This window comes from Sus scrofa, chromosome 15 (assembly GCF_054392235.1).
Source record: "Sus scrofa isolate SSC_HxYL_T2T_F1_AM1 chromosome 15, Sscrofa_HxYL_maternal_Yorkshire_Landrace_v2.0, whole genome shotgun sequence".
Taxonomy (NCBI): Eukaryota; Metazoa; Chordata; class Mammalia; order Artiodactyla; family Suidae; genus Sus; species Sus scrofa.
The window spans coordinates 149,168,387-149,196,071 of NC_139397.1; the positions used below are offsets into that span (position 1 = coordinate 149,168,387).

Genomic DNA, 27,685 nt, shown 5'->3' on the forward strand with positions numbered 1-27,685 from the left:
ATTTTCTCCCATTCTGTAAGTTGTCTTTTTGGTTTCCTTTGCTGTGCAAAAGCTTGTCAGTTTTATTAGGTCCCATTGGTTTATTTTTGCTTTTATTTCTGTTGCTTTGGGAGATTGACCTGAGAAAATATTCATAAGGTTGATGTCTGAGAAGGTTTTGCCTGTGTTCTCTTCAAAGAGTTTGATGATGTCTTGTCTTACATTTAAGTCTTTAAGCCATTTTGAGTTCATTTTTGTGCATGGTGTGAGGGTGTGTTCTAGTTTCATTGATTCACATGCAGCTGTCCAGGTTTCCCAGCAATACTTGCTGAAAAGACTGTCTTTTTCCCATTTTATGTTCTTGCCTCTTTGTCTCCTTACCAAAGAGTAATTGACCATAGGTGTCCAGGTTTATTTCTGGGTTCTCTATTCTGTTTCATTGGTCTGTATGAATGTTTTGGTACCAGTACCACACTGTCTTGATGACTGTGGCTTTGTAATATTGCCTGAAGTCTGGGAGAGTTATGCTTCCTGCTTGGTTTTTGTTCCTCAGAATTGCTTTGGAAATTCTGGGTCTTTTGTGGTTCCATATACATTTTTGGATTGTTTGTTCTAGTTCTGTGAAAAATGTCATGTGTGATTTGATAGGGATTGCATTGAATCTGTAGATTGCTTTGGGTAGTATGGCCATTATTACAATATAAATTCTTCCAACCCAGGAGCATGGAATATCTTTCCATTTCTTTGCATCTTCTTTAATTTCTTTGACTAATGTTTTATAGTTCTCTGCATATAAGTCCTTTACCTCCTTGGTCGGGTGTATTCCCAGGTATTTGATTTTATGGGGTGCAATTTTAGAAGGTTTTGTATTTTTATATTCCTTTTCTAATATTTCATTGTTACTATACAGAAAAGCAACTGATTTCTGAATGTTAATCTTATATCCCACTACTTTGCTGAACTTGCTGATCAGTTCGAGTAGTTTTTGTGTGGAGTCCTTAGGATTTTCTATATATAGTATCATGTTATCTGCATTCAGTGACAGTTTTACCTCTTCTCTTCTTATTTGGATCCTTTTATTTCTTTTGTTTGTCTGATTGCTGTGGCTAGGACTTCTAGTACTATGTTGAATAACAGTGGGGAGTGGGCAGCCTTGTCTTGTTCCAGATTTTAGTGGGAAGGTCAGCTTTTCTCCATTGAGTATTATATTTGCTGTGGGTTTGTTGTAAATGGCTTTTATTATGTAAAGGTATGTTCCCTCTATACCTACTTTGGTAAGAGTTTTGAAAGTTTGTTTGTTTGTTTGTTTTTAAAGGAAAGTTACACAACATCGTGAGCTACAATCTCACTTTCTAAATATACCAATTTGTCCAATATCTTCAGTTTGCCTGGAACCCAAGATGCACTGCCTCTCCACTCACATGTCCACTAGCCTTTCAGATGTGACCCGTCCTAGACTGAGGTAGGACTCACCCTTTCAGCTCCTCCTCTTTCCTCCTCCAGGAAAACCTGGCCCCATTCTTCCTGGTGCTCAAAACCATCATGATTCCTTTTTCTCTCTTACCCAATGTGCAACTTATCGCTTGAAATAATCTCTTGAAAAGTAGATTGCAGCAAAGATAAACCATATAAGAGACAATAAACAAGAAAGTTAGAGCCTCTATCTATGAGGTCTAACAGCCTAAGCGGTCCAAGCCTTGTTCCATGGGAAGAAAAGGCAGAAAATGAAGAAGAAACTACTTTTTAAAAACTGATATAAATGTTCTAAGGACCGAGAGATCTGAGTTTCTAGATTGACGGGTTTTCCACAAATACTCAGCAGGAATGAATGAAAAAGCCCATTATCACACCAGGACCTATTACTGGGGAATTTAGAACCCAGGAATGAAGAAAAGATTTAACACTTTTCAGAGAGAATATGCAGGTCACCAACAGGGAGTCAGGAACTGAAAGAATGTTAAATTTCAAAAGAGCAATTCTAGAATGGAAGAGGAAGTGGAGTGATGCCTTCAAACCTCTAAGGGGAGGGGATTTCTAACCTCGAATTGTATACCAAGCCAATCAAGTTTGAGGACAGAATAAAAACTTTTTCAGACATGCAAGATCGCCAAAAGGTTTTTACTGCCAAGGGCTCTTTGTTAGGAAATGACTGCAGGATGCATTCCACCAGAACAAAGGAGTAAACCACAGGACAGAAATTAGGCAGCAAAATAACTTGTGCAGAAGAAAAGCGAGAGGGCTGAAGCTGAGAGAACCCTCCAAGGAAAACCTGAACGTGACAGATTCCCAGTGTTTCTCTACATGGAGTTCTGACAAGAGTTTGAGATCAAATTACTAACAGATACAAAGAAACCAGAAGACACAAGTAGTTATTAACTCCAGGAAAAAGAAAAGGTTGTATGAGAAAGGAAATGACGTCATAGGAGGTGACGTGTGTCAGCTGTGAATAACATAAATATTGCCAAAAGAGAGCCGCAAGAATAAGAAAGCAGAGGGCTGAGCTGAGAAACTACAGCAGTACGTGTTGAGAGGATGAGGAAAGGGAGATGCGGGGAGGCTGGTGCCAGAAAGCCAAAGCGTCATTTTCTTTCACAGGGAAGGCATCATAATGTCACAATTTTTAAAGCAACAAAAGGCAGCATATCCTTGTTATTTAGAGATATGGGAGAACAGGAAAAACGAAGACAGGTAAAATTGCTGAAACCGATTACCTCTTGGGAGCGGACGTGGGGGTGGGAAAGGGAGGTACAATCATTGTTTTCATCCTGAGCCTCGGGTACCACTGGAGCCTTTAAACTGTGTACACACGTGACTTTAATACAAATTTAAAATTATAATTCAGAGTCACAATGGAAATCACCATGCATATTCCCCAAATCAAAAAGAACTTCCATTTCAAAAAAAAAGACGAAAAAAGTGCAGAGTTAAAATCAGCAAGAAGAACAGAGAAATTAACACAACGGAATTTTCTACTCCAACTTATTTTCTCCTTGGTAAATTTGTTGCCACTGATTTGTTTTGCAACTTTTATGCAAATCATGAAACATCATAATGCAAGTTACATAAATCAAGCACAGATTTTACTCACTGCTGTGTTTTAGTACCTGGCCTAGTGCCTGGCCTCTAGCAGCTTCTCAAGGAATAGTTGTTGACTTGCATTAAAATGGCCTGATCTTGTTGGCATCTGAGTTTCCTCAGATTTTTTTTCCAATGGTTCCTTTAAGAGCTTTCTCCATGAAACACATTTTAACTTTTTCTGTAAAACTTCACAAAGGCATTAGTCATTAACTTGCTTAATGTTCCTTTCAGAAAGATCCACAAGATAAATTCTTCTCTGAATTTAAAAGCCTCCCAAAAGTCAGCCGTCTGATGAAATGGTATCCGGCAATGAGAATTATATAACCACACTTTTGCCTTAGCTCCTAAGCCTGCAAGTCTTGTGTCTTCCCCAGATATGTTAATAACACAGGGCACCTTCAAACTGATAGAAAATCTCTGTTAGTGCTTTTTCACGAGATGAAAGACTACTTTTCTTCCTTTTCCAAGATTTTAAATAGATATTTAAAGATATAAATGAAAACATCCCAAATAAAATTATTTATTTTCTTTTTTCTTTTTAGGGCCACTCCTGCAGCATATGGAAGTTCCCAGGCTAGGGGTTGAATTGGAGCTACAGCTGCCAGCCTACACCACAGCCACAGCAATGCCAGATCCTTAACCCACTGAGCAAGGCCGGGATTGAATTCGCATCCTCATGGATACTAGTCAGGTTCATTCCCACTGAGCCACAATGGGAACTCTGGAATAATTTAAATATTTTTAAATGCATTGATCAGCTCACAAAAACTCTAGACATGTATTCTGGATGGAGTCATGTCCTCTCAAATGTCATGCCACCCAGACCTTGTGAATATGAGCTTATTTGGAAATAGGGTCTTTGCAGGTGTAATCAAGTCAAGATGAGGTTGCACTGGATTAGAGTGGGTCCCAACCCAGCGGCCGGGGTTCTTGTAAGAAGAGGGAAACTCAGACACACAGAGACACAGACGCAGAGGGAAGATGGCCATGTGAAGACGGAGCTAGAGAATAGAGCTGTGCTACCACAGCCAAGGCATCTAGAGATGCCAGCACGTCAAAGATGCTAGGAAGGGGCAAGGAAGGGGTCCATCCTGGGGCCTCTGGAGGGGGTATGGCTGACACTTTGACTTTGGACTTCCAGCCTCCAGAACTGCAAGGGCAGCTTTTTGCTGTTTTAACCCCTAGATTGATTTGTGGTGATGTTATAGCACAAATAATACAACAGCGCTAACGCAACAGAATTGGCCACTCCAAGAGGTAGTTGGAGCATGAAAGCAGCATTTAAGGGCATTGATAAAGTCAAAGTGAACAAGAGCCTCAGCTCCCATGGCCTCAGGCAATGTAGTGAACCAGAGAAAACTTCCAGGAACTGTAACCAAGCAGGACCCTGTGAGGTCTTCCCAGGGTGGACCCCTCCCCTCCTGTCCATCTGTCTCTTCAGCCAAAGAATCAATTGACTCAGAGAAGTGAGAACATACAGGGGAAAAGGAAAAGAATGAAGTCAGACAGAATAGTAATAGTTTAACCATTCAACAAAGTCAAGGACATTTAGTTCTTCATCAATGACTATAGAGAGTATTCTGAGCCATGTCCTTGGAGCTGTTTTGCAGATAGTGAAACCTTCATCCAGCAGAAGAAGTCAACTGTGTGCTGCCCACAAGCATGTAGACCCCAGACTGGATGGAACCGGAAGGTGAAGATACTGATTCCCAGTCAGGAAAAGATCCATGACTGACCACATCCTGCTCCTTAAACACTACAAGACTCCTCGCTCCCCCCTCTAAGGGGGTCACAGTCCTTGAGGAACTAGCCTGTGGTGTTCCCTCTTTCCGTGGCAATTAAAGCAGGCTTTTCTGTTTCTCCCCACTCAGTCTCCACATCACTATTTAGCATCACTGTACAGAGGCAGTGATATTTAGGCAACAGAACCTCTCAAGGAGATAAATTGAATAGAGATCTCCACTCAGTGTATAAAGTAGGACCCTATAAGTATATGGATAAAGCAGAAATAAAGCTGCTGCCAGCAAAAGGAGCTGACAGGGCTTGACTGTCCCCAAAACTGGTACTTAGCAAAGAGGGGGAAAAGGTCCACTCTGAAAATTTGTAATAATAAACTAGCCCTCACACAGTTTGAAGTCTGAAATCACACCACCTGGATGGTGTGAAAACTCTTATTAAACTGATAGTTAAGGTTAAAATGGCTTGAAGTTGGCAATCCTCTTCAGCCTCTGCAGAAGTGTGTGCACGTCTCTTCTGGTGCAGCCACCAGTTGCCAGGTCTCAACAGATTCCTAAAAATAAATAAAGTTCCAAGGAAGGAGCTCACTCGTAAGTATTACAAAACACAAAAGGAAACAAAGCAACATGACCCAGAGAAAGCAGAATTCTTAATCAAATGAGTCAGACCTGCAAAGATTTCAGCAACTGAATCATCCGGCATAGTGGATAAAATTTATAGTCTATAAACTTAAGGAAATGAAAGAAAATTAAAGATTTGTATTAGGTACAAGAGATTATAAATATGAAATAGGAGATTTAGAAAAAAAGTTGACTTATGTAAATAAAATTCCAATAATTCGAACTAAAACTTCGATTAGACACAGCTAAAGATAGAATAAGTGAGCTCAAAGATTGATTGGAAGAAATCGCCAGAGAAGAGACACTTAAAATTGGAAAAGAGAAGTTAAGAAGCATGCAGAATGTAGTGAAACATACAGGTAATGGACATACAGGTAATCATAGTTCTGTAGGGAAAAAAGAACAGAGGTTTACAATATTTGAAAAGATAATCGCTGAATGCATTCCAAACCAGGATGGATGAAAAGAAACCCACACCTAACAAATCAGAGTGTAATTTTCAGTTCACTAAAGACAAAGAAATAAAAGGCAACCAACTTCAAAAGGATGACAAATTGGAGGGACAACTGATTTCCTAAGAGCAATTTTAAGAAGCTAGAAGGCAGCAGAATGATAGCTTCAATAAGCTGGGAGAAAATAACAGTAAATAAGATCTTAGGTCTTTTGGGAGGAAAAAAAAAAAAACAGCTTTCAAGAATGGTCGTTTTCAGATAATGAAAAACTGAGAACATTTACCACCAACAAAACTTCACCAGAGGAAAGTGTAATGAATGTGCTTTAGATGGAAGGACAGTTACTACACACTGATGGTGTGAAGTGAGAAAAACTATAGGTGAAGACACTGAAAAGTATGTAGACGAATCAATCCAAGAAGATTGGCTACGTAAAAGAACGATAGCGTCTTAGGAGATTAAAGGTTTTTATTAAGATAGAACGGATCTCTATGATGTCATTTGGGAGAGGAATAATTGGAGCTGAGCTGTTCTGGTGCCCGTAGAACAGTCAAGATTTTGAAATAGTCGATAGTCACTTTAAAAGTAATTTACAGAGTAAACACAAAGAGCAGAGAAATAAAGTATATAACTAACAAGCCAGCAGAGGAGGAGAAATGGAATAAGAAAAACAACTCAATTTTAAATTCAAAGAAAGCAAGAAAAGAGGGAGAAAACAGAAAAATTAGAATAAACAGAACAAATGAAGATGTTAGAAATAAATCCAATAATACCACCTAGTACAATTTGAAAAGAGGACTGGCTGCCTCGAGTTTAAATTCAATACCAAATTATATCACTATCAAATTTATATTATAAATTACATGTTTTAGATCAGTTTTTTTTAATCCAGCTGCGTCTTTTTTATGAGAGAAACATGAAATTTTATGACTACAAAAACATTGAAGCTAGAAGATTTTAAAAATACCAGAAAAACAGTAAACAAAAAATAAACTAGGACGTATAATTGATAACAGATAAACTAAACCTTAAGACAAAAACATGTTACTGGAAATGAGGTTACTACAGAATTCTACAAATGCTATTCACTAAGCACATGTCCCCCATAAACTGAGCTAAAAAATTGTAGAAAACAAAAACTGACAAAATTACAAAAAGAAACAAAAATATTCACTATCATAGTGGGAGATTTTGACATACCTCCTCCAGGAATTCACTGACAACCATTAAAAATGGTTGACTCCCGGACTATGGCAAGGGAAAATTAGTTAGACTGAAATATCTTATTACACCAAAAAATACGGAAACGCTTAAGGAGTGATCTCCAAGTCTGAGACAGCTTGAGCAAAAGAAGAATTAGTAGCAATGAATGAAAAGTCTCTGCGTAAAGTGGGACTCTATTATAGATCAAACAGTAATTACTTAATAAAAGAGAAAGAGAAGCTCTCTCTTACAGTAGAATGCCAACTAACAAATCTAAAAGAAATCATAGAATTAGAAAATCTGTGTTTGGCAAGCAAGACAGCAATAATCAATTCAGGCAAAAATCGTCAACAGATGGTAAATCTGGAGGGATCAAGTCTGATGAGGAATAAAATGTTTACATGGTCTAACGTATCACCCGTGGGATATTTATTAGTTAGTAATCAATAAATCCATTATACATTTTTTTTTTGTCTTTTGTCTTTTTTAAGGGCCGTACCCATGGCATATGAAGGTTCCCAGGCTAGGGGTCTAATCCAAGCTACAGCTGCCGACCTGCGCCACAGCCACAGCAACGCTGGATCCTTAACCCACTGAGTGAGGCCAGGGATCGAACCTGCAACCTCATGGTTCCTAGTCGGATTCGTTTCCTCTGTACCATGACGGGAACTCCCCATTATATATATATGTTAATTTGTCCACAAATTTGTTATCAGCAAAGCCTGACAAACATCATCTTAGTCAAGTGATAAGTAGTGGTAGCATCCGCAGGAATGAAGCATCCTGCCAATGTGTGCCTCCTGATAGGGGCTCTGAGAAAGGCAGCATCATTTCTGTGAGATTCCTGCCCCAGATGCATCACCTGAATCAAACCATGGGCAGCATGAAACAGGCATCCATTGAGAGGATGCGCGGATGCTCGCCCGGATCTGGAGGGTGTGAAGGTGCAAACGTACCAACGTTGATTGCCTGACTTTGACCACGGAACGTCACGTGCAGGAAAGCGTCCTTGTATGGAGGACGTACTGAGGTCTTAGGAATGAAGGTCACGTCTGCAACTCATTCCCCGCACGGCCACGGCCACCTGCCTGGGGAAACTCTGCCATTCTAGAACACTCTCTCCTTGATGTCCTCGCCATCCTCCCTTTTATCACTGCAGTGACCACCCTTCCCACTGCCAAGGAATTTGCTCACTGGAGACTTAAGAATCCAGTTTGGCTTCCCAAACACCCAAGACTGATTTTGACACTTGCTAATACAGAGATAAGTGAGACGGGAAAGTGAAAAAGTTAGGAGGAGGGGAGAGACTCCTTCAGAACACAACCACGCAGGCCTCTCACTTTGCAAAATGCCCCTGCCCTTTGTTCTTTTCTCAGCCGTAGGTCTGAGACACCATGAGCCTTCTTGCGAGAAAGGAAAGAAAGCTCGGTGCAGGACGACCTCCACGCCGTAGCTCTGCCCCACCAGAAGAGCCTCTACCGCTTCCCAGGCAGGTGGTGTGATGGAGAAGAGGCCCAGGCTCTAAGCCCAGGCCACCAGATTTTCAGCTGTGAGATCTGGCTTCAGTGACCTTCTCTGGCCAAAGTCACCTTCCTCATCTAGAAAGCAGGGTTAATTACACACCGGTGGCATTAGAAGGTTAGCTGTGGGGCTCAAATACAGCAACACAGGCAGAGTGCTTGTTGACTGTTAAGCACTCAGTAAATCATACCTCTTTTATTCTCATTTAGTTATCTGGATACTTTTTAAATTGAAGTATAGCTGATTTACAATGGCAGTCTCAGGTATACAGCACAATGATTGATTGCATTTATCCATCTATATTCTTTTTCTATTGGGATAAATCATTTGGGAAAAAAAAGAGGTTTGAGGTGTTTTTATTCAGCCTGTGGTATAAACTGTTTTATAAACAATCACTCAGCCAAAAATTTTTAAAAAACAGTGTCCTGAATACAATGAATATCGGTGTCAGTTTATAATGCTGCTCACATTACTGGCCTTGTGTTGTCTTGGCCTTTTCTCTTCTTTATCTCATGAATTATGCCTTCCTTTGACATCAAGTAAGCACCGAGCAACCCTGCTGCTCGCACCCTGGGCAAACCCACCAGGAAGCACTGCATTACCCATCTGTTTATAGACACCTGGTCTGTCTCTGCAAATGGTGCCAGAATCTGACAACAGCAGCAGCCCTGGGAAGTGAAGCTGGGTTGAAAAAGAGACAACTTTTCCACCCAATGCCTTTCTCATCTTTGAATTGCCTTTTTTTTTTTCTTTTTAGGGCCACAGCTGAAGCATGTCCAAGTTCCCAGGCTAGGGGTCAAATCAGAGCTGCAGCTGCGACCTACACCACAGCCACAGCAAAGCCAGATCTGAGCCACATTTGTGATCTACAGCACAGTTTGCAGCAACGTTGGATCCTTAACCCACTGAGCGAGGCCAGGGATCAAACCCTCATCCTTACAGAGACATCAGGTCCTTAACCCGCTGAACCACAATAGGAACTCCCTCAACTTTGAAACTTTATACCATATGAATCTCATACCTTTCAAAACTGGTAAAATGAAGTTTTTATTGTATTTTATTTTTTGTCTTCTGTCTTTTTAGGGACACATCCACAGCATATGGAGGTTCCCAGGCTAGGGGTCAAACTGGAGCTGTAGCTGCCAGCCTACACCACAGCTCACAGCAACGCCAGATCCTTAACCCACTGAGTGAGGCCAGGGATCGAACCCACAGCCTCATGGTTCCTAGCCAGATTCGTTTCTGCTGTGCCACGACAGGAATTCCTAAAATGAGTTTTAAAGACAACATTTTCATCTAAAAACCCTACTCCTGACAACTTGGTAGAACACCTTCGCCACCCACTAATCTGAGTCATGAGCATAGAACTCATACTTTGTCTTTATCCCAACTTGAGTAAATGTATAATTTTTTAAATTTTGCATGACGGACTTGGCAGGCAATGAAAGTAAGAAAGTGAAAGAGAAGCACCAAATAGTAACGCGCATCTCAAAAAGAAGGTGATGACACATTCTCCTGAAATTGAGGGTCGGAAGAAGATGTTGAAAGACAGGCAAATGGAGACGCTTTGGTAGAAGCCCGAGGTCTCACGGGAGTCAATTGAGATCCTGGCTCTGAATTTATCACGCGCTGGAGATAAAAATCTGAAGTACATCCACAAATACTGGCCTTTGACACTGGGAGAGTTTATGGTCTGTGGGAAAGAATTACAGGATAATAACAGTGTCTATGGCTATAATTAAGATTTTTCTCTAATTAGCTCACCGTCTTGCCGGGGCTTGTAACACTTGGAGGTACAAGATCGCACAGGAGTTGATTGCGGTGTGTGCACGGGTGTGTGCACGGGTGTGTGCGTGAAGTGCAGAATCAGCCAACCTGCCGGCCCTCTAAGGAGCGTGGGCACCGTCTCTCCGACTACAGAAGGGAAATCCCGAAAGCGGGCACGAAGGGGGATGTGGAAGGGAATGGACAGAGCTGCTCAAAGAAGAGGTGTGAGCAGATCTTCAGGGAGTCAGGCTCACCCAGGAGTGTCTGATGGGGAAGCGAGGCTCCAGGGCCCATCAGGACGGGAGGTGAAACCCAGAACTGCCGCTTTTGAGTGACCAGCCAAGAGGAGCACAGCCCGAGGGAGAGAAGAGAGAAGACCACAGCCAGACTGGGCCTCCGCAGGTGCCTTTCCTTGAACTCAGGGCTTGAGACAGAGGAGCCCCAGGCAACCCTGTCCCCCCTCAGCTATGCCCCCTCCTAATCCACGCCATCCTCACCTCTTGCTCACAACTGTCTCCCTCCTCCTTCCCTGGCCCCTCAGGGCTCTCACCGCAGCATCCAGAGGGATCCTTTAAAAACCTGAGTCCCAGAGTTCCTATAGTGGCTCAGCAGTAATGAACCTGACTAGTATCTATGAGGATGCAGGTTCGATCCCTGGCCTCACTCAGAGGGTTAAGGATGTGTCACGAGCTATGGTGTAGGTTGCGGACACAGCTCAGATCTGGCGTTGCTGTGGCTGTGGTGTAAGCTGGCAGCTGCAGCTCTGATTCGCCCCCTAGCCTGGGAACCTCCATATGCCGCAGGTACAGCCCTAAAAAGACAAAAAATAAAAATAAAAACCCAAGTCCTATCCTGTCCCTCACCCTGCACAGCTCCTCATTTTCCCTAGAGAGGGGTTTTAAGTCTTCCATCAGCCCTGCAAACCCTTGGCAATCTGACCCCCGGCTTCCTGGCTTCCTCTCTTCATTTCCCCCCACACTCGCTTCACTCCAAACACTCTGGCCCCCCTGCCGACTCTCTGACAGGCCAGGCCTGCACCTGCCACGGGGCCTTTGCACTGGTTTGTCTCACTGCCTGGGATGCATCGTCCCCAAGATAACTGCACAGCTCAGTCCCTCCCATTCTTCGTGTTTCTTCTCAAATCCTTTTTCTTTTCCTTTCTTCTTTTATGGCCACATGTGCAGCATATGGAAGTTCCCAGGCCCGGAGTTGAACTGAATCTGAAACTGCCAGCCTACACCACAGCCACAGCAACACTGAGCCTTATCTGTGACCTAAGCCACAGCTGGCAGCAACTTCGGATCCTTAATCCACTGAGCGAGGCCAGGGATCAAACCTGCATTGTCATGGAGAGTATGTTAGGGTCTTAACCCACTAAGCCACAAAGGGAACTCCTCAAATCCCACCTTTCCATCAGGCCAACCTGCCCACCTACCACAAAACAGCAGCCTCGGAGTTCCTGTCGTGGCGCAGTGGTTAACGAATCCGACTAGGAACCATGAGGTTGAGGGTTCGATCCCTGCCCTTGCTCAGTGGGTCAAGGTTCCGGCGTTGCCATGAGCTGTGGTGTAGGTCGCAGACGTGGCTCAGATCCTGTGTTGCTATGGCTCTGGCGTAGGCTGGCAGCTGCAGCTCCGATTCGACCCCTAGCCTGGGAACCTCCATATGCCGAGGGAGCGGCCCAAGAAATGGCAAAAAGACAAAAAACAAAAACAAAAAAAAACAAAAGACAGCAGCCTCTACACCCATCCTTTTAGCTCTCATCTACTTTTTCTCTCTTCTCTAATCCTTCCCACCTTCAAATGGTCTAACTTCTTTCTATATTTATTGGGTTGTCTCTCTGCTCTTACAAGCTCCCCAAGAGCAGGGAAATATTTTTTTCTCACTGATGGATTCAAATACTTGACCAAAGCCTGGGACAAAAAGGAAGGTTGATACATATTTGGTGACATAGACAGGCGTGGCGGCAGACCAGGAAATGTTGGTTTTCATGAACTTCAACTCATGTAAAGTTTGTACCAAGGCCGAGCCTCATCGTGAAATCCCTGCTCAGCTGCCCTTTGCCGAGAGTGCTAATCACACATGTCCCATGTATTAGATCTTCATAAGAGGGCTGGGAGAGGGGACCGTTCCAGCCGGAGCAAAACGCCAGAAACATAATTGCTGTGGGGAACTCGCTGTTCTGGATCTTAGGGCAGTAGCGAGAACAAGCAGTTGTAGAGGTTTTGCAGCTTATGAAGAACTCACCCACTCACTCTCTCCCTGGAGCTTCTCCACATCCCTGTGAATTACGCATTCGCGCGGTTGGACGCACTTCCCACATGATGAAACGGCTGTTTGGAGAGGCCCAAGGTCACCCAAAGGGCAGAGGTGCAGGCAGAACTGAGCCACGGTCTTGGAGCCATTTGTGCTACGCTCTGCCCTTGCCTCACTGAGATGCTGGACCCCTACATGACTATTAGAAGGATGAGCCACTTAGTGCCTTGTCATTATTGTTCATTTGGGGTCACCTGTCTACCTTGCAACGCAGAATAAAGTGCAGGTGCAGAAAACCCCACAAAGTCAATGTGTGATGTACAGAACTATTTTACAGTGACCTTGACAGAGAGCTAGAACTTTGCAGCCACCCCCAAGTCCCCCATGGGTCACCAAGCATGCCCACACAGCGGCCATTATCCCAGCTTGTGTGGATGAAAACGTCCCTGCATTCCTTTCTAGTTTTACCATCCAGATGTGTGTGCATACACTACCATTTCAGTCTTACCCAGTGCTTAAAACTTGACAAATCTTCTGGTTAACAGGTCTCCCTGCTGATCTTCCTCTGTCTTACGATGTATCTAAGGAAGAATTTAGACCTTTAGATCTGGAGAGTTTCCCAGTCTAGAGTGTGTGTGTGTGTGTGTGTGTGTGTACTAATATTTTAAATTCAAATTCAGGACTAAAGGGTTTTTGTTCGATATCTTTTATATTACTCCTGTATATCCTGTCTTCCGCGCCAACAATCCACAATCTCAAAACATGAGGGATGATGGAATCACAATATCCCATAATTACTCATAGGCTTTATCCCTTCCCATAGACACATCTCAGAATGCTAACTGAGCACCGCCAGCAATCCTGTCTGAGACATCCAAATATATCCCCCCAGTCCAGCCACTTTTCAAAAGCTGGATGAGATTTCAGTTGTCAGACCACCCAGGCCCTACACACCCTTTCCTCTCCCCTTTAACCATTACTTGGCCTTAGTCCTAGATGCATGGAGGTAATTAATGCTCACCACCAGTCCTATGATCCCCATTCTGGTCATTTGAAGGTCATTCTGAACAAACAACCCAATCAGAAGATAAGCTGAAGACCCAGATAGACATGTCTCCAAAGAAGACATACAGATGGCCAACAGATGCATGAAAAAATGCCTAATACCACTAACTACTAGAGAAATTCAAATCAAAACTATAATGAGGTATCACCCCATACCAGACAGCATAGCCATCATTAAAAATCTCCAAATAAGAAATGCTGGAGAGGGTGTGGAGAAAAGGGAACCCTCCTACACTGTTGGCTGGAATGGGAATTGGTGCAATCACTGGGTAGAAAAGTACGGAGGTTCCTTTAAAAATTAAAAATAGAGTTACCATATGATCTGGTAATCCCGCTCTTAAGCATATATCTGGAGAAAACTCTGATTTGAAAAGATACATGCACCCCAATGTTCATAGTAGCACTATTTACAATAATCAAGACAAGGAAGCAACCCAATTGTCCATCAACAGATGAATAGATTAAAAAAGATACACCACACACTGGAATATTACTCAGCCATAAAAAAGAATGAGATTACGCCATTTGCAGCAACATGGATGGACCTAGAGATTATCATACTAAGTGAAGTAAGTCAGAAAGAGAAAGACAAATATCACATGATATCATTTATATGTGGAATCTAAAAAGAGATACCAATGAATTTACTTATAAAAAAACAACAACAACAAAGCAGAAATAGAGTCATAGACATAGAAAACAAACTTATGGTTACCAAAGGTGATGTCTAGCAGGGGCAGGGGGGGAGGGGAGATAAATTAGGAGGTTGGGATGAACAAATACCCACTACTCTACACAAACAGATAAACAACAAGGACCTACTCTGCAACACAAGGACCTGTACTCAATATCTCGTAATAACATATAATGGAAAAGAATCTGAAAAAGAATGTGTGTGTGTGTGTGTGTGTGTGTGTGTGTGTGTGTGTGTATCTGAACCACTTTGCTGTACACTTGAAACAACACACCCTAGTCAACAACTATAATTCAATTTTAAAAAAGAAAGTCATTCTGTGGAGGCTTTCTTAGGAAGGGCTCCTGGGGACCCTGGTTCTCCTGGGCTTTCCTCTTCAGAAAAGTTTATTGTACCCTTTATACATGATAACCAGGTCGTTGGTATAAAATCCTGTACTTTCAGTGCTTTCCTTGAGTATATTAAGTACATCATTCCATTTTCTTTGTGTGCAAAACAATACAGTAAAATAAAAAAAAAAAAAAACTAACAAAAATGGAATTTTCTTTCCCTTACGTATGTTCTCCCTTTCCCTGGTCAACCAGAGAGGGTTGTTTTCTTTTCCTTTCTTTAAAGTCCAATAATTTTATGAGCAGGTCTTGGTATTGGTTGCTCTATACTGAGAGTCTCAGCCTGCAGAGTGTCCTCCCAACATGTTATTCAAGCACGTATTTTTTTTAATTTCAAAAACTCTTTCCTGAGGTGCTTTGTTGATACTAAGCTTCGGTTGTCTTCTCCGTAGACTCCTGTTACTCATACTTTAGATCCTCTCTGCTGTCTTCAACATTCTCTAATACTTTCCAACTCCTTTTTAAATTCCTTTTTTTATTTTTATTTTTTATTTTCTTTTATTTTTGCTCTTTAGGGCTGGACCCGAGGCATATAAAGGTTCCCAGGCTAGGGGTCAAATCGGAGCTACAGCTGCCGGCCTACACTACAGCCACAGCAACGCCAGATCCAAGCCGAGTCTGCCACCTACACCACAGCTCATGGCAATACCAGATCCTTAACCCACTGAGCGAGGCCAGGGATCGAACCCACGATCTCATGGTTCTTAGATTCGTTTCTGCTGAGCCACGATGGGAACTCCTTCATTTCTTTTTGTTTTAAAGTCTTTTCCACTTCCCATTTTCCAAAGGCAGTGCCTGTTGTAGTTGTTTGCTCTTGTTTTCTTAGTCTTCATAATAAAATTATTTTCCTTTTTATTGCTAATTCTTTCTTATGTGACTGCACTCTGCGTTTTTCTCATTTATATCTTGTATCATTTTCTTAATATCTCTGAGCTCATTTTGAAAAGGCATGTTACATTTTTGATCTATGTATTTTTAGCTTTGTCTTTAGTATAGGTGTTGAGTTTAGGATGTTATTCTTAATTTCTTCTTTTTTTATAGTAACTTTGTGCAGAATCTGACCTTATGTTTTTGTGTTGCTCATCTTTGTGGTAATTTGCTTATGCTGAATTTTAAGAATTGTTATCATACAGCGTGAAACATATGTATATATTTTATATATTATATATAGTGTGAAATATATATGAGAAAGAGTTGCTTTCTGAGATTCTTCTGGCTTTGCTTCCCTCTCCTATTTTTATCAAAATGATCTTCCACTTCATCCCCATGTCTTTATCCTGCTCGTTTTGATTCTGCTCAGCGGGGACCCTATTCTGAAGGGAACTTGGGCTGCTTAGCTTCAGACATTTATAGAGACCATGCTTCTCATCCCAGTCAGTCCCCACCAGGGGCCCTGAGCATTTATACGGATAGATTCTCGTTTAACCTATTTTTCTCAAATTGTCCTGCCATGCCGTCCAGCGAAGGCCCGTCGGCTATTTGGTGAATTCTTCTTTGCTGAGGTCATTGGCCACTCAGTTCCTTCCCTCTGTTTCAACCCCACAGATCCTGATTCCGCCTAGACCTTGTGGCTTTGGTAACATGTCCCCTTGACTGAATTTTGGAGACTCTTGGAATATTTGTTCCCTAGCTTTGCTGTAAATGTTTTCTATCCACTTCAGTTTTGACTTCCAGATGTCTGTTTACACGTGGGATTCAGAAAGACCTAAACATCGTGTTGCCATCTTCTTAGAACTGTCCCTTTGCTTTTTAAAAGATGAGTATGTCACCAAATTAGAAATTGATGGACTCTGTATGTTTTGCTGTGTTGTGCTATGTTATGCTATGCTGTGTCCTACTGTATTACGTTATGCTGTTATATATACATAGATACATATTTATTATATTCCCAGGAATACTTCTATTTCTCTATAAGCCAACAAAGCACTCCTTAACCTTCCCCCAGGCAGGGGTCAAGGGCAAGGTGTCTCAGCTCTAACACGCATAGAAGCCACCTGGAAACCTGGTTAAAATGCAGGTTCTGGTCCAGTGCATCTGCAGGGAGGACCAGAGCTTCTGCGCCTCTTCCTGCTCCCAGGTCATGCCAGGGCTGGTGGTCCACCAACGACCACTAGGGAGTGAAGATCTGGCTGTGAGCAATTGTCACTACCCTGCTGGAAGACTCTAACACCCTACGTGAGGTTAATGAAGGATGACTCTCAGTCATTTCCCAAAATAGGTACTACCCTCGTAAGAGCTGCCTATTCTTTTTAATTACAAAAGAAGCTAAGATGCAATACTGATGGCTCTGAGACAGTCTTATGCTACCCAATATTACAAACATTCTCTCATCTAGCCCTTCCTATTCAGATTTTTTTCTAAAAGGTAAAATAGTGATAAGGGTAGTTCACATGTTGGCCCGAATTGGGATGCAAAGCTGAATTCTCGACTCCTTTTCCTGTCTCCTTTCGTAGCATCATGTTTCACCTTACCTGGCCGTACACAGTTTCCTATTTTGGTCTTTGTCATCTTTACCCAATATTTTCTTTAGTTTTATCCAAAATACTGTTGAGTTATTAACAGTTTCCCTCCCCTTGCTACCACACAGTATGTCGGAGTGAAGGTACTGCTTATTAACGTCAGCTTAATCTTGCCCAGAGCAAGGCAGCTCTGATTACCATGGCTTCTATTTAGAAAGTGAGAAAACAAATATGTGACATGAGAACATCATTTCTGGCTAAATGACTAGTCTCAGGGTATCATGCTGTTGTTTCTCATTACTTTAAGCTGAAGTAAATTTTATTTTAAAACGCAGCATGTGTACCGATTTGATGTACTCCACTGCCGTCTAAATTCGTATTGAACAAGTTATGTTAATTGGCTCAGCAAAGAATGAAAGGATGCATAGGAAATAGCCAGGTTTCATAACTGGAGAGAAAAGGAACCATGCCAGTTTTATAAAATACCACATTAATGATTAACAAAATTAACAGAGAGGCACAGAATTCTGAAAATAGCCTGCCTCAGATGGAGGCTCTCCTGGGAGCTTGCAACTTTGCAGTAGCATTTTCTTTGGCAGAAGAGAGGTTAAGCCTCTGTTCACTGCACAAAGGACACAAAGTAGCCACTTCCCTGGAAGACGTCTATTTACTGGCCCATCTCCAGCCAGGCCCTCTGGGGTCTGATTGTGTGGGCCTGGTGGCGCCTTAGGAACTGCATTTTGGACAAGAACTCCAGTGACTCTGATGATCAGACAGAGCAGGAAACTGGCGTGAGCTGGACCCCCTTGGAGGACGTACCCCAGGACATTGGGCTCCAGGAAGCAAGCCTGGCTGCTTGCAGGGCCATCCCACCAGGAAGCATGACCAAAATGCCACTTTGCTTCTTCTCCCACCTGCCCCCACCAGCTTTGTTCAGCACAAGCACGATCTTTTGCCCTGACTCTGATCTCCAGTTGACCCATAGCTTCCTTTCACTCTTGTATAATTGATGGACCTCAGCCTGCAGCCATTATAGTTTTCCAGCCCGTGGGACTTCAAGAACTTTCCAACGAGATAAACTCAAAGAGCCTCTGGCAGGGATAAAAATCATCAGACCCTTATCCCCCACCAGTCTCTTTGCAACTGTTACAAAGTCCTTGAGCTCCCCTATCAGCAGCCTGGCCTACTTCCCCTTGCCCTATATTAGGAAAGGTATTTGGCCAACTCCTCACCCTGCCCCTATAGGGGCATTATGCGCCCCAACCATATATACTATAACCTTACTATGCACCTGCTGATTGGTTGGGGAATCAACTGGTAGCAAGCATATCGTAAGATCCCACTTTCCCCAACCAATCTGCAGGTCAGCAGGTGTATAGTAAGACCTCTCCTTTCTTCTTTGTCCCTGGGCTATAAAAAGACATGATCACACACTTGGGGCTGGCTCTTCCTGATTATCAGGAAGTGGACACACTGCCCTAGCAGAGTTTTTTGCCTCAATAAAATCATCTTTCTCATTACATCACTCTGAGTCTGGAAATTCTTTTCCAGTCCATCCACAGACCAGATATGGAAATGGTGGATTCTAGGAATTCAGATGTTGAGATAGCCTATGTATTAGTTTGCTAGGGCTGCCGTAAGAAATCACCCCGAACGGGGTGGCTTAGACAAGAGTTTAGATTTCCAGGTTCCTAGAGGCTGGAAGCCTGAAATCAAGGTGTTGGCAGGGTTGGTTCCTTCTGAGGGGCAGGAGAAAAGTAGAGTCTCTTTCCTTTACTTGTAAATGGACATCCCCCCACTCCTTCCACCCCCTCAGTTCCCTCTGTGCTTCTCTGTGTTCAAAGATCCCCTCTTTGAAAGGACACCAGTCATACTGTATTAAACCCCCTCCCCAAAGACCTCATCTTAACTTGAACATCTGCAAAGATCCTGTTTCAAAATAAAGTCACTTTCACAGGAACTAGGGGTTAGGACTTCAGCACTTTTTGAAGAAATCCAGTCCAACCCATAAAAACTCATTATGCCCCTGAGATTTGAAAAGGTCAAGGTGATCTTAAGAGTAGGTTACAAACTTTGGAAAACCTGGGCTAGGAGCCATTTAAGGAAGTCTGATTGAATGGGATGTATTCACAATTCATTGCATAATTGCATTACCTTGCTGCTGGTTCCTCCTCTGCGGCTGCTGTTGAGAAGTTTATGACTAGACCCCTTTGTTCACCAAGTGATGTGTTTGGGAATACCTCTTACCCAGAACAAGGAAATATTCTTGCCCCTAGCCACAGTAACTTCCAAGCACTCTAGGGCACATTGTTATTAGGAAAGCTAATTAACGTGGAACATGTAAATTGGCATAAAGTTAGTGTTTGCAAGGTGAATCAGGTAAATTCCTGATCTTTTGAGTGTCCATCTGCACGAAGCTCTTGGCCTTGGGCTGGGCTCCTGGTGAGTGAAGCTGGGAGGAGCAGTCACTTACCCTACCCCTCCTCCTATGCCCTATGCTCCCTGCCCCCTAGCCGGTGTGCCAAGAGACCACTTCAGACTCCTGTTCTTCCTCCTTATAGCCCCTGGGTGCTGGCTTTCTCAGCCCATCTATAGTTGTGCTGGAATCCCTGTTTGTGCAAAGTCTGCAGAGGACCTAAAGGGACATCGCAGGCCCCCTGAGGGCTGGCAGAGAAGGAGGAGCAAGGACAGTCCTGTGGTCCTTGGCTTGAGCACAGCTGCAGAGGGATGGAGCAGAAATATTGCTCAGAGATTTCAAACTGTGGGGGGGATTTCAAAGCATACAGCCATGCTGGGTGTTACCATCAACTGCATGAGCTTTATTTTACAGCTGCCACCTGCCAGATTTCCCATAAGACCTCCTTTGCCTCCTGTGCACCAACCCTCTTCAGTAAAGGCACCATATTGACCACACCCCCAAGTCGCGGTAGGTTCCGCTTCCTCCTGCCTCCCAGCCAATCAAGTCGTGCTAGGTTCCGCTTCCCCCTGCCTCCCAGCCAATCAGCCGTCTAGTCCGAGGCCTCCTTCCTCTGACCATCCCCACCCTTTCTTGCACTCCACCCACCACCTCCATTCAGCCCTTCCTCTACTCTCCCTGAACAATGGCAGTAGCCCCCCACCATGCCCCTCCAGGTACAGCACATGGGGTCCGATTACCTCCTACCTTCTTCCAAGAGGACCAGGTTCTTGGAGGGGAGTCTCCTGCACTTACTAGTCATCAGATCTTGGACGAGAGTCCAGCCCTCTGCGCCCCAGTTGTCTCACCTGTAAGATGAGGATGATAGTAACAACAGGACCTACATCACAGGGCTACCATGAGGAGTAACTATGTAAAACATAACATAGTAAGTGCTTAGTTAAATGTATCTATTCTTAGATGCCTTCCCAATGTGATCCTAAAGAATCAGTTCCATGTTTCTTATCACACACAGAACAGTTATTTTTACATCCTTTTATTCCCTATTAGAGTATGAGCCCAAGAAGGTAGTGGTTCTCTCAGTAAACAGGATTGTGCCCAGGATATACGAGGTCCTCCATAAATATCTGGAGGGTGAATTAGGAAAGAATAGATTCATAAGAGAATGAATAAATGATTGGATCTACCTTGTATGCCAACATTTAGACCATCAAGACTTTATTCTATTTGTTTAGTTGTAAAAGCTTGATTTATTTTTGTCTTAAAATTACCTATAAATAGTAGGAGTTGAAAAGAGGTTTTTAAAAGTTAATATGTACACGTAGAAGTAAATGTCAACCTTGTAGAAATAGTTCCACTACTAAATTACGGTAGTTGCTATCTTTCCTGCTATAGTAATAGTGTTCTCCTTAAGAAATGCACATGATTTTTTTTTAAAAAAACTTGTACTCTGTATTATGTGCATTGTAGTCTTTTCATCCCAGTCATGTTTTTTAATAATAAGACTTCAAGTTTATGTGTAAAATACAAGAACCACAGTCTTCATGTGAAGGCAAAAACTGAAATACCTTGAAACTAATTCAAGCGAGGAAAGACATCTTAAAAGATAAAAACAGTATAAAATGTTCTATTTTACTGAAATCCACCTAAAGGATATCTACAATGGCCAATTTTATGTGTCAACTTGGCTGTGCCATGGTGCCCAATTTTTGGTCAAACACAAGTCTAAATGTTTCTGCAAAAGTATTTTTTTAAGATGTGATTAACTTTTAAGTCAGTGGACTTTGAGTAAAGTCCATGACCCTCCATAATGTGGTGGGCCTCGTCTAATCAGTTGAAGGCCTTGAGAGAAAAGACTGAGGTTGCCTGAAGAGGAAGGAATTCTGCCTCTAGATGACTTTCAGCTGCATCTTCTCTTTCTCTGGCCTCCAGATGCAGGCCTGCCCTGTAGAATTTGGACTTGTCAGCCCCATAATCACATGAACCAATTGCTTAAAATAAATTAACTCTCTTCCTCCTTCCCTTCTCCCTCCTCTCTCATTCCCCCTCTCCCTTTGCATGCACATGCATACACACACATCCATCCTATTAGTTCTGTTTCTCTATAAAACCCTAATACACTATCCTTTGTAAAATTTTTAATGAGAGATTTTAAATTTTTTTTCTGATGCATAAACAATTTAAATTTAATTGGGGGATATTCCTACTCAGTGTGTAGAAATGGAAGAGACCCACATCAGCACAGTGGGGCCACCATGCAGTGTGGGACCACCTAGCAGTATGTTATATAATCCACGTTCATAAAGAGCCTACCCCCCTGCAGGCACAGTGCCAGCTTCTAGGTTGCCTCGCAAATTCCATCAAAATCATCAAAATGACCACTAGGCATGAACCAGGATCATTTTTAATGAGAACTGTTGAGGGCTTTGGAGTGAAATAACAGGGAGAAGACCCCCTGCTCTTCCTGACACCTTGTCCAGCTAAGTGGGCAGTGGGCACTGGTCACTTGTCTGCCCCACTGGGAAACACTCCACCCACCCTCATGGTTTCATGAAAGCTGCTGTCTGCTTCTGATCCCTAATCCCTGGCCATAGTGATGATCTGGGGGCACAAGGGCCACATCTGGCTGGTCACAGAGCTCCCATCACTGGTCCCAGGTGAACTTCCATAACACCTTCAAGCAATCTTTCCCTGGGACTTTCTAACAAGAAATACCAGATGGTACCTATGTTTTTTAAACTTTTTAGGGATGATGGTAAAGTCAGCAGTCGAGCAAATATCAGACGCTGGATCCTCCTCTTCCTGCCTCACGCCAGTCATTGGAACTCAGCCGAGTCTTTCAGGGAAGCCACGTGAGCAAGGAATGAGACAAGGGGTTCCACGGAAATCCTAAGACAAGGTTCTTGGAAGTTCCTTGGGAGCCATTAAGGAAGGGCTATGTGCCCACACTTGGCCTCTGAATTTCTAAGAGCAGATCAGTGAGTCAGTAAAGCCCGGATCTCCTACAACACGGGTCATGGACCCTAGTTTTTTCTTAGGTGTACATAAAACCAATTCAAAAGTTTGACTCCATCTCCTCCCTCTCGAATGAACTGAAATGAATCAAAGGATACAGGGCTGCTATGTTGGCGCGAAGTCACAAGGAGCAGTGACGGCTGCTCCACTCAGCTGCAGACACGTTTCCACCCCTTGCTTTTCTACCTGCAACAAACCCAGCTTCCCTGGGTAGAAAAGGGGGCCAGCCCTAGGCCCACAGCAGCAGTCATGAGCTCAGTAATGGGGGTGCAATACACACACCCCATGGTTCACAGCAGCACACTTTACAATTGCCAAGACATGGAAGCCACCCAAGTGTCCATCAACAAATGAATGGATAAAGGAGAAGCGGTATAGGGAACATTACTCAGCCATAAAAAGAGTGAAATGATGCCATCTGCGGCAGCGTGGGTGGACCTAGAAATTCTCACACTCAGTGAGGTCAGAAAGAGAAAGACACATATGTATTATAGCATGTGTATGTAGAATCCAAACCAATGATATAAATGAACTTATAAAACAAACACTCACTGACATAGGGGGAAAAAGTGGTTATCAGAGGGGAGAGCAAGGTCGAAGGAGAGTTTGGAATTAACATATACACATTACTGTGTATAAACTAGATAAAGAAGGACCCACTGTCTAGCACAGGAACTGTATCAATGTCTTATAACAGAAAAGAATCTGAAAAATATATATATAACCGAATCACTCTGCTGTGCACCTGAAACTAACACAACATTGTAAATAAGCTGTACTTCAATTAAAAAATGGTTATTGAGAGGAAAAAACCCCGTGACTCCAGCAGAGTCTGTTTCCCAGGGTTCATATGCGGATGCCCAGAGCCATCATTACCATCTGCTGGGTTTCAGGCCTGGGAGGCTGTGGCCGTGGCCTCTGCATCCGACTGTCCTTCCCCAAGGACAAGGGGCTTGTGCCTCAAGAGCAGATGAAGCCAGCCAGGGACACATAGGGGTCAGAGAAAACAGAAGCTGCGAGCATCCTCGCTCACCGAGGCCCCCCTCCCCACCCCTGGGCTGGTTCTTCAGCTCTGCCAGCTCTCACAAAGCCCTCTGTTTATTCCTAAGACCCTACTTGGACCTCAGTTCTGACAGAACCCCGGACTCACCCCCTGCAGTTTCTGTCCTGTCAAGGAGACTTGCCCAGGAGCGTTGGTCCCACCGGGGGACACCTGCTCGGGATGGTCCCCTCTCGAGGTCCCCCATTCCACCTCCTCCATCACCTGCCCCACAGAACACAGGTGCGACCCATACGTCAGGCATGAGACATTTACAGTCATTTAAAATGCATTGAAAATCTTGATGTTGCTCTCTCAGAATTCACCTGATGAATGAGGAGACGGTGCCTTTATTTTTCAGGCCAAGAGAAGACTGAACAAGACGTCCTTTCTTTGTCCCACTTAAAAGCCTCCCAAAATCCCCATCTGTGGCTCCCTCCATTCAGGGCAGGCATTTCTCTAAGACTTTTGGTTGCTGTAAGGATTCTATTGCTCACAGAGGGCCTTGGGTGTGGCTGTCTGAAAGCAGATGCTCTTGTTCTTGTTGCTGCTGCTGCTGCTGCTGCTGCTGTTGTTGCTTTATGGCTGCACCCATGGCACATGGAAGTTCCTGGGGCAAGGATCCGATCCGATGTCAGATCCCCGGCAGGGGATGCAACCCGCCTCCCTAGTCCACTGGGCCGCAGCGCGAGCTCCCCGATGCCCTCCCTTCCCCTCACCGACCACTGCACCTCGGCAGGAAAATGCATAGGCCGGGGGAGGGGCGAGCACCCAGAGGAGAGGGACAGGTGCTCAGAGTCTTTTCCCGCAGCTGCCAGCGTCCCCGCGACCCTTCCCACAGCCTCCCTGGGGCCCTGAGCAGCTGCAGCTGCTGGGAGCACAGTCGGCCTTTGTGAAAAACCAGAAAATGAGTGCGTCAAAGGAGCAGGGATTAGAGCCAGTGTGTCGGCTGGATGTGCATGCAGGCCTGGGTGGAGGGCGGCCAAGTCCCCTTTTCTCCCCCGCCCTCCCCCGCCCCCCATGGGTCTGCAACCTGGAAGACACCCTTCCAAAAAATGGCAGCTGCATGGAGCTCCCTGCTGGAATCGAACCCATACCCCAGACTGTCAGCACGCCCCACCCAGGTGCGTCCCCTTGTCTCCCATCAAACCCATGGTTGGGCTCCTTTTCATCCCATGCATGCCCACCGCATTCTGAAATAAGGAAGCCCCTGTCCTCCAGGCTACGCCAGTTCACCCAGCTGGGGCATGATGGAGCTGGGAGCAAGGTCAGATCTGTCCACCCCTCAACCTGAGTTCTGCCCCTCCAGATACAGCGGCTTCTCCAGTGAGTCCCCTTTTGGTCTGGGGAGCCCCACTTTGAGATGGGTGTCCTTAATCCTTCAGAGGTGTGGATGGCCCCACACTGGCCATGGTTCCCACCGACTGTTTTGGCCGAATCAGCTTCAGATGCCCCCGTGACCCCCGTGGAGCTGGCAGCTGGATCTATGGAGGGAGTGGGGTGTCTCAGATGATGGAGCTGGAAAGGAGGACTTAGGAGCCCCTCCAGAGTTACTGCAATGGATCCTCTCCCCCGCAGTTGGTCTTGGCACTAAATGGGGCACAAATGGGGTGAGATTGTGCCAGGGCAGGCAAGGTAAGCTCCCAGAAGGCCACACCCATCCCTGAGTTCTGTCTGCACAGAGCAGAGGTTTTTCTTCTCTCGCCTTGGGTGCGTGCAGACTGCCCTGCGAAAGAGCCTGGCGCTGGGCTCTGATGTCCTGGAATGAGCAGGAGAGCAGGGAGGGGGAGACAGGAGGCAGGGTCGTGGGGAGGAGGGACAAGGACCGCTGTCATCCGATGCTGGCACGTCCGCACACACACCCGGACACTTGCAGGGCCTTATCCCCAGAGGAGAATGGACAGTCCTCCGGTGCCCTTGAGGGGACAGGGAGCACGGTGACCTGCAGGTCTCAGGAATGTGCACACGTGCCTGGAATTAGGAAACCTACCTTGACCGTGACCATGGCTGGATCCCTGAAGCGGCACCGTGGCCTTCCCCCTTGGACGGTCCCCAGGTGTCCCCCAGACCTCCCGCCCCATCACTCAGGGCTTCCTGGACAGGCTCACCTCTGGGGGACTAATTTCTTAGAGCGGATGACCTTTTAAAAGAGAAGCAGCTCAGCCTTCTCTCTCTGATACCATGGTTCCTGAATCCTGCAGGGAATTAGCTAGGCCTTATTCCTGCTTCAAAGACCAGCCCAGAGGCAGAAATGGAAACAGGGAAGAAAGAAACCAAACATTTCCTAACTGCCCACTACCTCCCAAGCGCTGTGCTAGACGTCCTGCAGTGGGTGTTATTTGGGTTAATGAGAATAGAGATTCAGAGAAGATGAGCCGTCTGCTGAAATAACTTAAAAATGAGAGGGAGAGAAAAACTCTCCACCCCGGGGTCTTCAAAAATGCCAGTGAGGGAGTTCCCGTTGTGGCTCAGTGGGTTAAGAACCTGACTAGTATCCAGGAGAATATGGGTTCAATCCCTGGCCTTGCTCAGTGGGTTAAAAATCCCCAGTTGCCTTGAGCTGAGGTATGGGTCATAGATGTGGCTTGGATCTGGCATTACTGTGGCTGTGGTGTAGGCTGGTAGCTGAAGCTCCAGTTTGACCCCTAGCCTGGGAACTCCCATATGCTGCAGGTGCAGGCCTAAAAAGCAAACAAAAACAAACACACAAAAAAACCCCGTAACCACTGTGCTGCCATCGCAATAGTTCCAGCAAGCTGTCACATTAACCACATGACAAGGCCCTGTTTTGAGCTGTGACTGAAGAACTACTGGTCTCCAGGAAAATTTCTGGTGACCAATCTCAGCCACTCAGGCACAACTCTGCCGTTTTGAGATAGTCACAGATATTCAGCTCTGTGGCTGCCGTCTCTCAGCCCAGATCAGTGGTGATGCGAGGGTTTATGTTGGGGCTACCGTGTCTTGATCATGTCACATCAACCAGCGAGCTCTGCTCCGACGCACCCGCCACGACCCTTATCTTGATTTGAGCATCAGCGACCAGACTGCGAGGCGTAGAGAAATTTACGTTACCTCCTTTGCTGTCTATCTGCCTTTGGGTTGGGAGGCTCCATTTTCAGCTGAGTAGAAAGTGATCAACAAAACAGATTGTTTAAAATGTTCAACTTTGGAGTTCCCATTGTGGCTCAGTGGGTTAAGAACCCAACACAGTGTCCATGAGAATGCGTGTTCAATGCCTGGCCTCACTGGATCCCTGGGTTAAGAATCCTGCATTGCCCAAAGCTGCAGCATAGGTCGCAGATGCGGCTCAGATCCTGCACTGCTGTGGCTGTGGTGTAGGCCGGCAGCTGCAGCTCTGATTCAACCCCCAGCCCAGGAACTGCCAGATGCTGCAGGTGCGGACTTAAAAAGAAAAATAAATAAATAAAATGGTCGACTTGCTGCAATTTAAAGCAAATGGAGGGGAACCAAGATCACCGTCCATGACAAGGTAGAGAAAACAGTCGTGAACGCTTCATTCAAATACAATAGAGACCTGGGTTCCACTCTCACCCAGGTCAAGCCAAAAAGTATATAAGTCGCTCTGGGTTCTGAACCATGTGGTTTTCTCTGAAGCATGGACAAAGTTTTCTCAGTGACTCTCATTGTTAAATGAAATTTTTTTATTTCATTCAACAAACACATCAGTGCCAGATACTGTTCTAAGCGACTTACGCGTATTAACTCGAGCCCTCATAATAAAACTAAAAGGCACGTATTGCTGCCGTTTACATGCTGTAGGAAACACAGGCCAAGAACTATCCACGTTCACCAGCAGATCAGTGGCACTGCCAGCATCCAAACTCAGGCTCCCTCGGCTGGGTCTGAAATGAAAAGAAAGAGGAAAACAGACCCAGAAAAGCTTCTTTAACAAATTGCAGAGAAACATTCTCCAATGTTCTTATTCCCCCCAAGCCTAGGCCAACCCTCCTTCTACGCATAACAATGCCCCTCAG

The 27,685-nt window shown here is 44.6% G+C and overlaps 1 protein-coding gene across 6 annotated transcripts in view; it reads right to left on the bottom strand.

Moving 5' to 3' along the window:
* LOC146396211 (uncharacterized) overlaps positions 1–24,367 on the bottom strand; it is a 61,502-nt gene extending 37,135 nt beyond the window's left edge. For 5 of the 6 annotated variants that reach the window (XR_014829436.1, XR_014829434.1, XR_014829438.1 and 2 more), the window contains exons 1-2: positions 24,188–24,367; positions 20,384–20,484 (exon numbers count right to left, since the gene is read on the bottom strand). The gene's annotated coding sequence lies outside the window, so the exon portion shown is untranslated. Of the gene's footprint in view, positions 1–20,376; positions 20,485–24,187 lie in introns of all 6 variants that reach the window. The other variant, XR_014829437.1, reaches the window with a different exon arrangement.
* Between the last annotated feature and the right edge of the window lie 3,318 nt (positions 24,368–27,685).